This window comes from Lemur catta, chromosome 26 (assembly GCF_020740605.2).
Source record: "Lemur catta isolate mLemCat1 chromosome 26, mLemCat1.pri, whole genome shotgun sequence".
NCBI classification, from domain to species: domain Eukaryota; kingdom Metazoa; phylum Chordata; class Mammalia; order Primates; family Lemuridae; genus Lemur; species Lemur catta.
Window position 1 is genome coordinate 7992331 of NC_059153.1, and position 10961 is coordinate 8003291.

Here is a 10961-nt window from a genome sequence, read left to right on the forward strand (position 1 = left end):
GTTAAGAGTTTTAGAGCGAAAACCTAGAGGTGGGAAAAGAATGTATTAGCCCTTACCTGACGACAGCTGTCAGGCCAGCGTAAGGCAAGAGGAAGGGGAGTGAGTGGAAGGTAGGAAGGGATGGTCGGCCTCCACTCCTCTTCCATGGAGTCGTCTGTCCTGTGCTCTGCTAAGAGTTAATGTTGAAACACCAGCTGTCTTTGCGCTGCTGCTGAAAGACTGTGGTTAGGTTTCTGAGGCTGGGAATGAGTGAACAGGGAAGGGCAGGAAGAGACAGGAAATGCCCACATGTTTTCAAGACAGTTAATGTCTGGAGAGGAATCTGAATTAATCTTATAATTAGAGGATTAATTAAGAGTATCTTTTGTCACATCCAAGTAGTCCTAATGAAGTTTGTTGGTTTTTACATTTGTCAGACTCAATAAGCTAGAGAAGTTTCAGAATTTTGTTCTTCAAGGGTTGAGCAATCTTGAGAAGGATATTCAGCCCCTGGAACACCTTGAAAAGGACGCTCTGGTAAGTTCTCTTTGTTCGGAATGTTCTCTGTACTTTGAGAAGATCTTTTCCAGAGAAAAATAACTGCTAACTACTTAAACAAATCTTTTGTTCAATTTTAGGAGTTCGAGGGGAAACAGTCTGCTGATCTGAAATTGTTCTGTGATCTGCAAGTGCTGAGGTACTTTTGAAAGTGTTCTTTCTAGAAGCATTTTAGTTGAAGCATGAGGTAGTGCTTTAGCTAGAGTATGGGCTGTCGGTATTGGTACAACTCATGTAAGCAGCTGAGTAGCTACTTCTTTTCAAACTTGGCCACTTCTGAGGCCCCTCCATGAGGACAGAGTGTGGCCAATGATACCAGTGGAGAATGGGAAATTTTGAAAAGCCCACCAGGATCATCCAAATTTCTGTGTTTTTGATTTCAATAGTTTATTTTTAAGCAGTATTTTAAAAAATTAAAATGATTAGATTTTGAGCAGAATGTTTCAGTTTCTGAGTAAACAGTTGATTTTTGTTATACATCAAATTGTGCTTTTGACAGGCTATATTCTGTATGTTTTGTTTATATTTGTATATATTTTCAACATATATATGCACAGATTTTTTTAAAAAACAAATGGTTTTACCCACCACAGTTCCCTTCGTTGTAATTAGTGTACGTCCTGAGGCTGCTGTGTCTGTCCCTCTGGAATATTGCCCTCTCTTCTGGGGAAACAGAGAGTGGAGACTGTTACGTCTCTATCTCTGCCCTCAGGGAAGATTCTAGTGTTCTCGCCCCACTTGAATAATCAGAAGGAATCCGTCTATAAATTTTTCATGGCTCAATCTTTATCTTCCAGTTAAGAATAAGCTGCTTTTACAGAAATTCAGATGGTTTTAGGAAGGATATAATTCTGGTCATGCCATATATTTTAAAGCCAAAAAAAAAAACTCTTCAAATTTGACTTATCCATCCTACCATTTATTTCAGTTAACACAATTAATAATAATGACTGTATGGACCATTTTCAAAATCCTTTCTCTCTCTCCTTGTCTCTCTCTCTCTGGCATTATACATGATTAAAGGTGATGATACCCCCTTTTTTTTTGAGACAGAGTCTCACTCTGTTGCCCAGGCTAGAGTGCCGTGGTATCAGCCTAGCTCACAGCAACCTCAAACTCCTGGGCTCAAACAATCCTTCTGTCTCAGCCTCCCAAGTAGCTGGAACGACAGACATGCGCCGCCATGCCTGGCTAATTTTTTCTGTATATTTTTAGTAGTCAGGTTAATTTTTTTCTATTTTTAGTAGAGATGGGGTCTCGCTCTTGCTCAGGCTGGTCTCGAACTCCTGACCTCGAGCGATCCTCCCACCTTGGCCTCCCAGAGTGCTAGGATTATAGGCATGAGCCACTACACCTGGCCTGATGATACCCTTTTAAAACATCTTCATTGAAGGCCCATGGTTGGTTGTGCATGGTTCTCAAATTTGGAGTCAGGAACTCTTTACATATTTAACATTTATTGCAGGATCCCCAAGGAGCTTCTGCTTCTGTGGGCTATATCTGTGAATATTCTCCATATTAAAAATTGAGACTGAGATTTCAAAAATATATTTACATATTGATAGAAATAACATTTTTATGAAAAATAACGACTTTGTGTAATAAACATGTGAGAAGAGAAGCATTGCTTTTTGTTTTTCTGAATCTCTTTGATGTCTGGCTCATAGAAGATAGCTGGATTGTCGTATCTGCTTCTCAGCTTAATCTGTTGTGAGTCTTCTGGCGTCTCGGACGTTCCACTGTACATTTGTGAGACAGTAAAAATGAAAAAAGCAAATAATGTCTTAATGCCATTATCATTGTTACCAAAATAGCTTTTTTTTTTTTTTTTTTTTGAGACATAGTCTCACTCTGTTGCCGGGGCTAGAGTGCCACGGCATCAGCCTAGCTCACAGCAACCTCAAACTCCTGGGCTCAAGTGATCCACCTGCCCCAGCCTCCCATGTAGCTGGGACAGGCATGCACCACCATGCCCGGCTAATTTTTCTATATGTATTTTAGCTGTCCATATAATTTCTTTCTATTTTTAGTAGAGACGGGGGTCTTGCTCTTGCTCAGGCTGGTCTCGAACTCCTGAGCTCAAAGGATCTGCCCACCTTGGCCTCCCAGAGTGCTGGGATGACAGGCGTGAGCCACCGCACCTGGCCCCCAAAATAGTCTTGACTTCACAGAACCTTTGGTTCCTTAGGGGGTTCCCAGACTACACTTTGACAATGGCTGATAAAAAGCCATTAAACTTTGGAGAAGATTATATCCCCTAGTCTTCTGTAACCTGTAGAATTCATTTATTTTGGCTGAACCTCAAATTTTAGGCAATTGTCTTTTCTAACGTTGTAAGATATTAATCATTATTTGTATTTATCTCCCTTTGATAAGAGGCCCCTGTGTGAATTTAGAATACCTCAGAGAAAACATCTCTTCTAAATATGCCTCCTTCAGGGTTTTGCCTTTGCTCTCTTCCCTGGCAAACACCGAAAAAAATTGCCCTTTGCTTTGCCAGTGAGGGATGGTGGTGGTTCTCTTAGCTCACCCTGAATACCTGTGAATGCCTGGCCCTGGGCTGCATGCTTGTGCGAGGGCCTTATGAGAGGTTAATTTGCTCAATCAAGGTCGAACAGGTATTCAGTGTCTGTCCTTCTACCATGTTTTCATGTCAGTGATGATGGCCTTAACTGTTTTGAAAGAGAAATGAGAAGAACATCCCTCCACTAGATTATTTCGGCCCCTAGCACAGAGCTACAAGGAATTAGGAATTCAGTGCTCTGAATGGTGGCCATGAAATACCTCTACAAATGTTGTGGGTCAGTGATGTTGATATCCTGAATTGTTCCTCTTCCATTATCAAGTAATAAATGATCTGTGAAATAACTCTGTGATAAATGTATGTACATAGATGTATGTTCTTGTTTTAAAATGGCCTAATGTGAATATAATAAGAAGAGATGGACCACTTTCTTCCAGGCTTAATCCAATGCAGTTTTCATAAGGAAAACCGAAGCCTGGTTTGATTATTGCATCCCTCAGGTAGGTATAAAGATTTGCATTGTTCAGTCAAGGTGAATTGGGGTGGAGGAAAACAAGTTCTGAAAGATACCATACTGCTTTTTCCATATTACATTTCTGCAGCTGAACTTGTTCCTCTCTCACAATCTCCCCCATCCCAGAAACTATCCTTTTGGGTCTGGGCATTTATAAATGAGTGCTTGCCCTGCATCAAGCACTGTGCTAAACAGGAGAAGCAGGTTGAGTATCCCTTATCTGAAGTGCTTGAGACTAGAATTGTTTTAGATTTTGGAATAGTTGCAGAATAAGTACCAATGGAGCATCACTAATTTGAAAATCTGAAATCCAAAATGCTTCAGTGAACGTTTCCTTTGAGTCAGCATGCAGAACATTTCAGATTTGGGAGCATTTTGGATTTCAGATTTTTGGATTAGCGATGCTCAACCTGTATAATGGTTAACACACAGAGACATGTTCTTGCCCCCATTAAAAAATAAATGTTTTGAAGGAAGACAGAAAAAAGATAAAATAATTGCAGGTTAGTAAGTGCCTTGAGGGATCCTAACGAGGTGCTTTGGCAGAGAGCGATGGTGTGAAGTGTCACCTTAAGAATAGGGTGGTTATCAAAGGTCTCTCTGAGGAAGTGACACTTAAGAGGAAGTCCCAAGGATAAGAAGGAACGAGACTTGGGGACAGTTTAAAGCAGTGGGATTGGTTGGGGGAGAAATTGACGTCTTTGAGAAACAGAGAATGTGAGGGGGACAGTTACTTGAAGTTGGGAGCATAGTAGTCTCTCAATGAGGTATGGCCTCATTGACCATGTTGAGGCGTTTGAATTTTACACTAAGGATGAGGGAAAATGTACATGAGTTTTAAGCAAAGGCATTTTGGGTGAGGGCAATACAATCTGATTAATGTTTTACGAAAATTATTCTACCTTCTGTGTTGAAAATTGGTTTGAGGAGTGAAGAATAGAAGAGGTGAACCCAGCTGGAAGGCTTTTGGAGTCCAAGATGGTGGCTCTAAGCAGGAGAGTAGCAGTAGAGAAGGTGAGAGATGGAGAGATTCCAGATATATTTTAGAGCTAGAATTAATAAATCACTGATAGATAGAAGTAATAAGTAAAGGAAGGAGACTTAAGGATGTCTCCTAGGTTTCTGCCTGTGGCAGTGAGATGGATGGTGTTGCCAGTTAGAGAGGGAAGACTCAGGGTGGGAGGAATGTGTGGATCAAGCAGAAACTGTAGCGCATTTAACAGGTTAACTGTCAGGTGTCTGTGCACATCCACGTTTTGATGAGAACCTGGAGTAACTGGAAGATTTTCCAGGAAAATACAATTTAACAAAACGGACTCCCGAATAGATGAGAAACCTTAACAGACAAATGTTCGTAAAAGAGATAGAGAAAGTTGCCAAAGTTGTGCTTTCCTGAACCACCCAGCAGCTCAGAGGAGCTCTGCTCATCCTTAAAAGAAGGATAATTTGGGTGCTGTTGAAACCATTCCAGCACACAGAAGAATCCAACAAAAATTACACAAAGAAGTACAGAAAAATCTCACTTAAAATAAGCCAAAATTCTAAAAAAAAAAAAAAAAATTGGCAAACAGAATTTAGGAGCTTATGAAAGGAATAGGATGTCATAACCAAGTGAGATTTATTCCAGGAATGCAAAGATAGTTTGATATTAGGGAATCTGTTAATATGTTAATTAGTCATAGATCTAGGGAGAAAAATCATTATGATTATCTTTATAAATTTCAAAAAGCATTTGAGAAGTATTTTACATCTGCTTTTGAATTTTTATAAAACCTAGTAAGATAGTAACTAGTTATTCTGTAATATGAGAAATCTCAGCCCCAAAGCTAGTGTTCTGCTTGATAGAGAAACTGTAAATGCATTATCAGTAAAATCAGGACCAGTGGATAAGGAGACTCAATAACATAAAGGTGTCAATTATCCCTAAATTAATAAAGGAATTCAATCCACCACTCTCAAAGGCCTGGCAGGGTTTGATTTTTTTTTGAAACTTGATAAGCTGATTATTCTAATGTATAAGGGCAAGCCTGGGGCAAAAATTAAGACATGATTGACAAATTAGAAAAAAAAGCAATGGTGCAAGTCCACAACAACTGAAAAGGCAGTAATAATCTTTAAATCTGAAATAAACAAAATAGAAAGCAAGGAAAAATAATAATGATTATATCAAAGGCACGACTGGAATTTGTAATGAAATGTACAAATAACATATTTATAGAGATATTAAAAGTCATAAGCATAGATGAAGGACAGCAAGATGTTAATAAATTTGAAAACTTAGATGAAATGCATAACTTTCTAGATGAATATGCATTACCAGAAGTTACTTAAGAAGAGCAATCAATAAAGAAATAAAATTGGTAGTGTAAAAAAGCCCATCCTTGGCCGGGTGTGGTGGCTTATGCCTGTAATCCTAGTACTCTGGGAGGCCGAGGCAGGAGGATGGCTTGAGGTCAGGAGTTCAAGACCAGCCTGAGCAAGAGCGAGACCCCATCTCTACTTAAAATACAAAAATTAGCCTGGTGTCATGGCACAGGCCTGTAGTCCCAGCTACTCGGGGGGCTGAGGCAAGGGGATCACTTGAGTCCAGAAGTTTGGGTTTCAGTGAACCATGATGCCACTGCACTCTACCCAGGGCAGCAGACCAAGAGTCTGTCTCAAAAAAAAACAAAAAACAAAACAGAAAATCCTGTAGTGAATACCATTGCACGCATATCTTGAGTTATTTACATTATTGGAAAAAGATACTATTTTCTTTTGAGGAAGCAAGAATAATAAATCTCCAAATCAAAATAAGACTAAAAGAGGTTATGAAGAAAAGACTAATCTGGACTAAAAATATTGGAATAAATCCCAGTTCTAATGGAGAATTGGATCAACTGCGAATTAAGGTACATGTTACGTTTGGTCACACGTAACAGAAGTTGGACTCCAGCAGCTAAACCAGATAGGGGTTTTGTTTTTCCCCTGTGAGAAGCATCTCAGAGTGAGGTGTCCAGGCTGGTGGTGCGGCAGCAGGGACTGCAGTTCTCTGAGCTTTCTGTTTTGCCATCCTTTGTGGGACGGGATTGTGTAGTCACAGAATGGCTGCTCTACCTCTAGTTCTCTCTGCCACACCAGGCAGGAGGAAGGGATTGAGTAAAAGTAAAAGGAAAAATACATGTGCCAGCACCTCCCTCTTTTTAAATTGGAAGCACTTCTCTTGGAAGCCCAAACCCATAGATTTTTGTCTGTATTTTATTGGCCGGAACTGGGTCACATGGCTCGCCCTAGTTGCAAAGGAATGTAGGGAGGTGAGAATTTGACTGAGTGTGTCACCACACCCCCTAAAAGTGGGGTTCTCTTAATACCGAAGCAGGGGAGAATAGGTCTTGGGTAGGTAACTAGTAATGTCTGCCATGCCTGAATTAAGTTATATGTGCTGCACACAGAAAACATGGAGAAATAACTGAAATCACATGGAGATTCTGTGTGCTATTCTCCGTGGGCATGTGCCCTGGGGTTTGGATAGGATGGGAGCATCTGTTCCCTCAGTTGATATCAGCTCCTACCTACCTCTTGTTTATGAGCATCTAATTAGGCTGAATGCCAATCTGGTTATTAACAACAACAGTGTGGCACCTGAAGCCAGGCCAGCCACTTTATCTGATGCCCTAACCAAGAACTGTCTTTTCTCCAACACCCGAGGAAAAACCACTTGCTGTGTTAGACTGTCAAGAGAAGGCATATGTATCTCCAACGTGGCACGTCTTTAAGAGTTTTGGGGGGGATAATGTTGATGCCAGGCAGTTTCCACCTGGGGCACTGACTTGAGCTCTCAGCGGCCTTAATGTAAGATGCGACTTCATGGAATTTCTGAGTTAGTGCCATAGCCAACAAAAAGAAATGACATTCCTATTGGCTCACTGGGTTCTGAGGGACCAAGAGATGAGCAGGTCAGCCTTGACTAATTCCCATTCTCCTTTTCCACCAGTCTGAACGCCCAAAGAGGAAGATAAAAAGCAAGTTTGCTGTTGGCTCAGCCACACAAGCCATCCTTTGGGGCTCTGTGCTCATTCAATTTGCTCCACTCCAAACAGAATCCCTGGGAACTGCAGAGTTGGAATAGAATATAGCATGTTGGTAGTTATAATTGTGTTATTATCCATTTGTTCATAAAAGTTAACCTTTAGTATTAAAATTTGGTCTGATAGTAAAAAGTTTAGGATATTCAGCAACTTGGAGTGGTCTCTCTTTCTTACGATTTTAAAAGTAAAATTGATTTTTTGAAAAATGTCTTCCTCTCTTGGAAGGAGAAATTTAATTTGAAAATGATGAAAATAGTTGAGGTGGAAATGGTGTTGATGTTTTGAAAATAAAGTTACTGGGAGGTCTCATTTGATCTGGAAACATTCTAGTTTCTCCAGCACTTTAACAAAATTGTCATCTTTAGCAGAGGAGAAATATTTGTCATGTGATAATTACTAAATAAATGCTCTAGTGAAGCTTGAGTGCAAGAAACTGCATATACAGTTGAGTGTTTAAATTTATTTTAGAAAAATGAAACCTACATAATTTAAGATCATCTACAAAGTCATCATGATCTTATCCCTTCGTGATCGGATAAGTGAAATTAAAGACTGTCGACTTCACAGTTTATTCATTATATGATCTTAGTTACATCATGTAGTTTAATTTCTAGTTTAATTTGCCTGAAACAAATGTTTATAACTCCACTTTTGTCATCTGTTTTCTTTAGAATTTTTTTAATGAGCTGTGTTTTAGTACCTTATTGTAGGCTTTATTAAAGTGTAAGAGCACTTATTGTTTAAGGTAAAAAAATGAATGAGGTTAACTAACTTCATTCCACTTAGGTATATCCAGTTCAGGGCTCACAGTTTCTGGTGAGTGGGCGTTTTCAGGATCTCAGTGCCATTGCATTGACTGTCCTCACTGAAGTAAATCTGAAGAATATATATGACTTCCAGTGACTAGTGAGCATACATTTGAGCACTTTCCTCTACAGACCTTTGAGTTGGCTTGTGTGGAGGATGCCAGGATGGGTAAGACATGATCTTAGCTGTTAGGAACTTGGTCTAGAGAGGACAAGACATCCAGGTAACTGTAAATCAAAGCTTTACGTGGCAAGTGCTGTAAACGAGCTGTAAACTCAGCATGGGTAAAGGAGTTGTGAGAAGGAAAGAGACATATTTTTGGGGAGATCAGAGATGGCTTCTTGGAAGAGAGGTGCCATTTGAAATAGAGCGTGAAGGATGAGGGGTTTTCTAGGATTATGGAAAAGGGACTAACATGAATATAGGAACAGGGGCAGAAAAATGCAGAATTTGTGTGAGGCCATAATATTATGGAGTATTTAGCAGGAATTAAATTTGGCTAGGCCCAAACTAAGATGCGTTCACTAGCTTGATTAGAAGGATTTTACTCTGTAGGTGAGAACAAGCCACTGAAGACCTTTAGCTGGGAATAATAAAATGAACACAGTGGTTTGGGGAGATTAATCTGGTGGCAGCATGAAGGCAGAATTCAATATTCTAGGGGAGATTATTGCCACAATAAAGGCTTCCATGAGAGTAGTGATACCAGGAATGAAAAAGAGGACAGCTCTGAGAGAGTGTGGCAGGTGTAAGATTCAAAGAGCTGATATAGAGGATAGGTTGATGTAAGTTTCAAAAACCATGAGTTTGAGATATTGGGAAACATCTCTTTGAAAATACCAGTGAGTCTCCATTGAACACTGTCGTACTCAGCGTATCCTTCCCAAGCACCTACTGTGTGCCGGGTGCTGTGCTTGGTGCTGAGGACTCAAGGTGATGTTGCCCCTGCCCCCAAGGGGTGGCAGTCTGAAGCAGGGGAGACTGATGTGAGTCCGGCGGTTACACAGACCAGTGTGAAAGCGGGCTGAGCAGTGCCATGCCCAGTGGCGTGTGAGCTGCCCTGGCCTGGGCAGTGGCAGGAAGCAGGAATTTTTGGGCAATGTGGAGAGAAGGAGGGGCTGACAGTCAGCCCTTGGGGGAGGAAGAGATGATCTGCTCCCTCGTTCCGCCTTGCTCCGACCCTGGAGACTGCCACACTTCTGGGCCTGTCCCCAGCTCTGGCCCAAGGCTCCCTTCCTTTTTGACTGGTGGGGAGCCCCGTACCCAGCCCCGCAGACTCTTTTGCCCTGTGTGCCTCATTGGTCTTCGCAGGTGTTCCTCTGCACCCTGACCGTCTGTCCTCTGAGGACCCATTTCGTCTTCAGGCGGTAGGTGAACTCTGGCTTCTGCACCTGCACAGCCGCGCAGACCGTGTGAGCCACCCTCCCTCTGTGCATCCCTCCAGCCCCTGGCTGCTTCCCATGACAAGGAGAGAGCAAGGCCACTTCTCTCCAAGGTTCAGGCTCTCACAGGCTGCTTTCAGGGGCATTTGTTGGAGACCATAGATAACTACAGGGTGACTCAGAAGGAAAGTATATTCTGAGTGTTTTACCCGTGGTGACAAAGGGACCAGAGGCACCCTTTGTCTCTGCCCCATAAACGTAGTGAGTGGCTGGCTGTTGCGTCTTCCTCTCCTGCGGGTCCTTAACTTCAGCTAACTTGGGTGCTCCTGCAGCTGTTCAACACAGCCCTTAGCGGCTCCTCCCATTCAGCAGCTGCTGTTTCTGTTCCCTGTATCCCCAGGTCTTAGCAGGGATTTCCACGTGGCTTGCTTGACCTTTTGTTTTTTTTGTTTGACTTCCCATTCACTGTAAAGCCCCTGCAATTTGCTAGCTGCCTCCCAAGGTCTGAACCCAGGGCCTTTTTGGTTTTTTCTTCAGTTGTTGCCCAAGCTCACCTCCTTTTAGCATTTGACTTTGTTTAAATGATCTCTTTTTCCTTGGCTTCTCCTCTTTCTCTGGCTGCTTGCCCAGCCCCCATTTCTGGTTAGTCATCTGGGAGGTGTCTGGCTTTCTCTTTACTTTCTTGTGTTCCTGTCTCTTCTTGGCACAGATGGCTTCCTGAGGCCAGCAGGTGCTAACACACACCTCAGGTGAGTGTGTCCACAACTGACTCCTGTCCTCTGCTTCCCCGCCCTGTCCCAGTTCAGACCCTCCCCTGCAGAGCTGTGGCATCGCCGCCTGGTCCTGCAACTCAGAATTTTACATTTGACTCTCTCCCTGCCAATGTTTTGTGGCGTCTCCCAGTGAAATCTCCTATAGGATCTAGCCTACATCTTCCCTAATTCTGTGGGGGGAAATGCCACAACTGTGCCTCTTCCCCTGCCGTCTCCTAGCTCTTCTCCTTTTCCCAGTAACAATAATTTGGCTGCTTGTGGTTCTTGGTCCACACCAACATCTAGCCCACTCACCCTGCTGGATACCATGACAGCTCCCGCTTAGCGAAGCACTCCAGGCTGTACTCTTTCAGCCTC

General features: G+C 42.1%; 1 long non-coding RNA gene across 1 annotated transcript; it reads left to right on the top strand.

Moving 5' to 3' along the window:
* The first annotated feature begins 223 nt into the window (after nucleotides 1-223).
* On the top strand, nucleotides 224-9921 carry LOC123627656. Its single transcript, XR_006731399.1, has 3 exons — nucleotides 224-516; nucleotides 618-676; nucleotides 9761-9921. It is a non-coding gene; the product is annotated as an uncharacterized LOC123627656 (long non-coding RNA).
* The last annotated feature ends 1040 nt before the right edge of the window (nucleotides 9922-10961 follow it).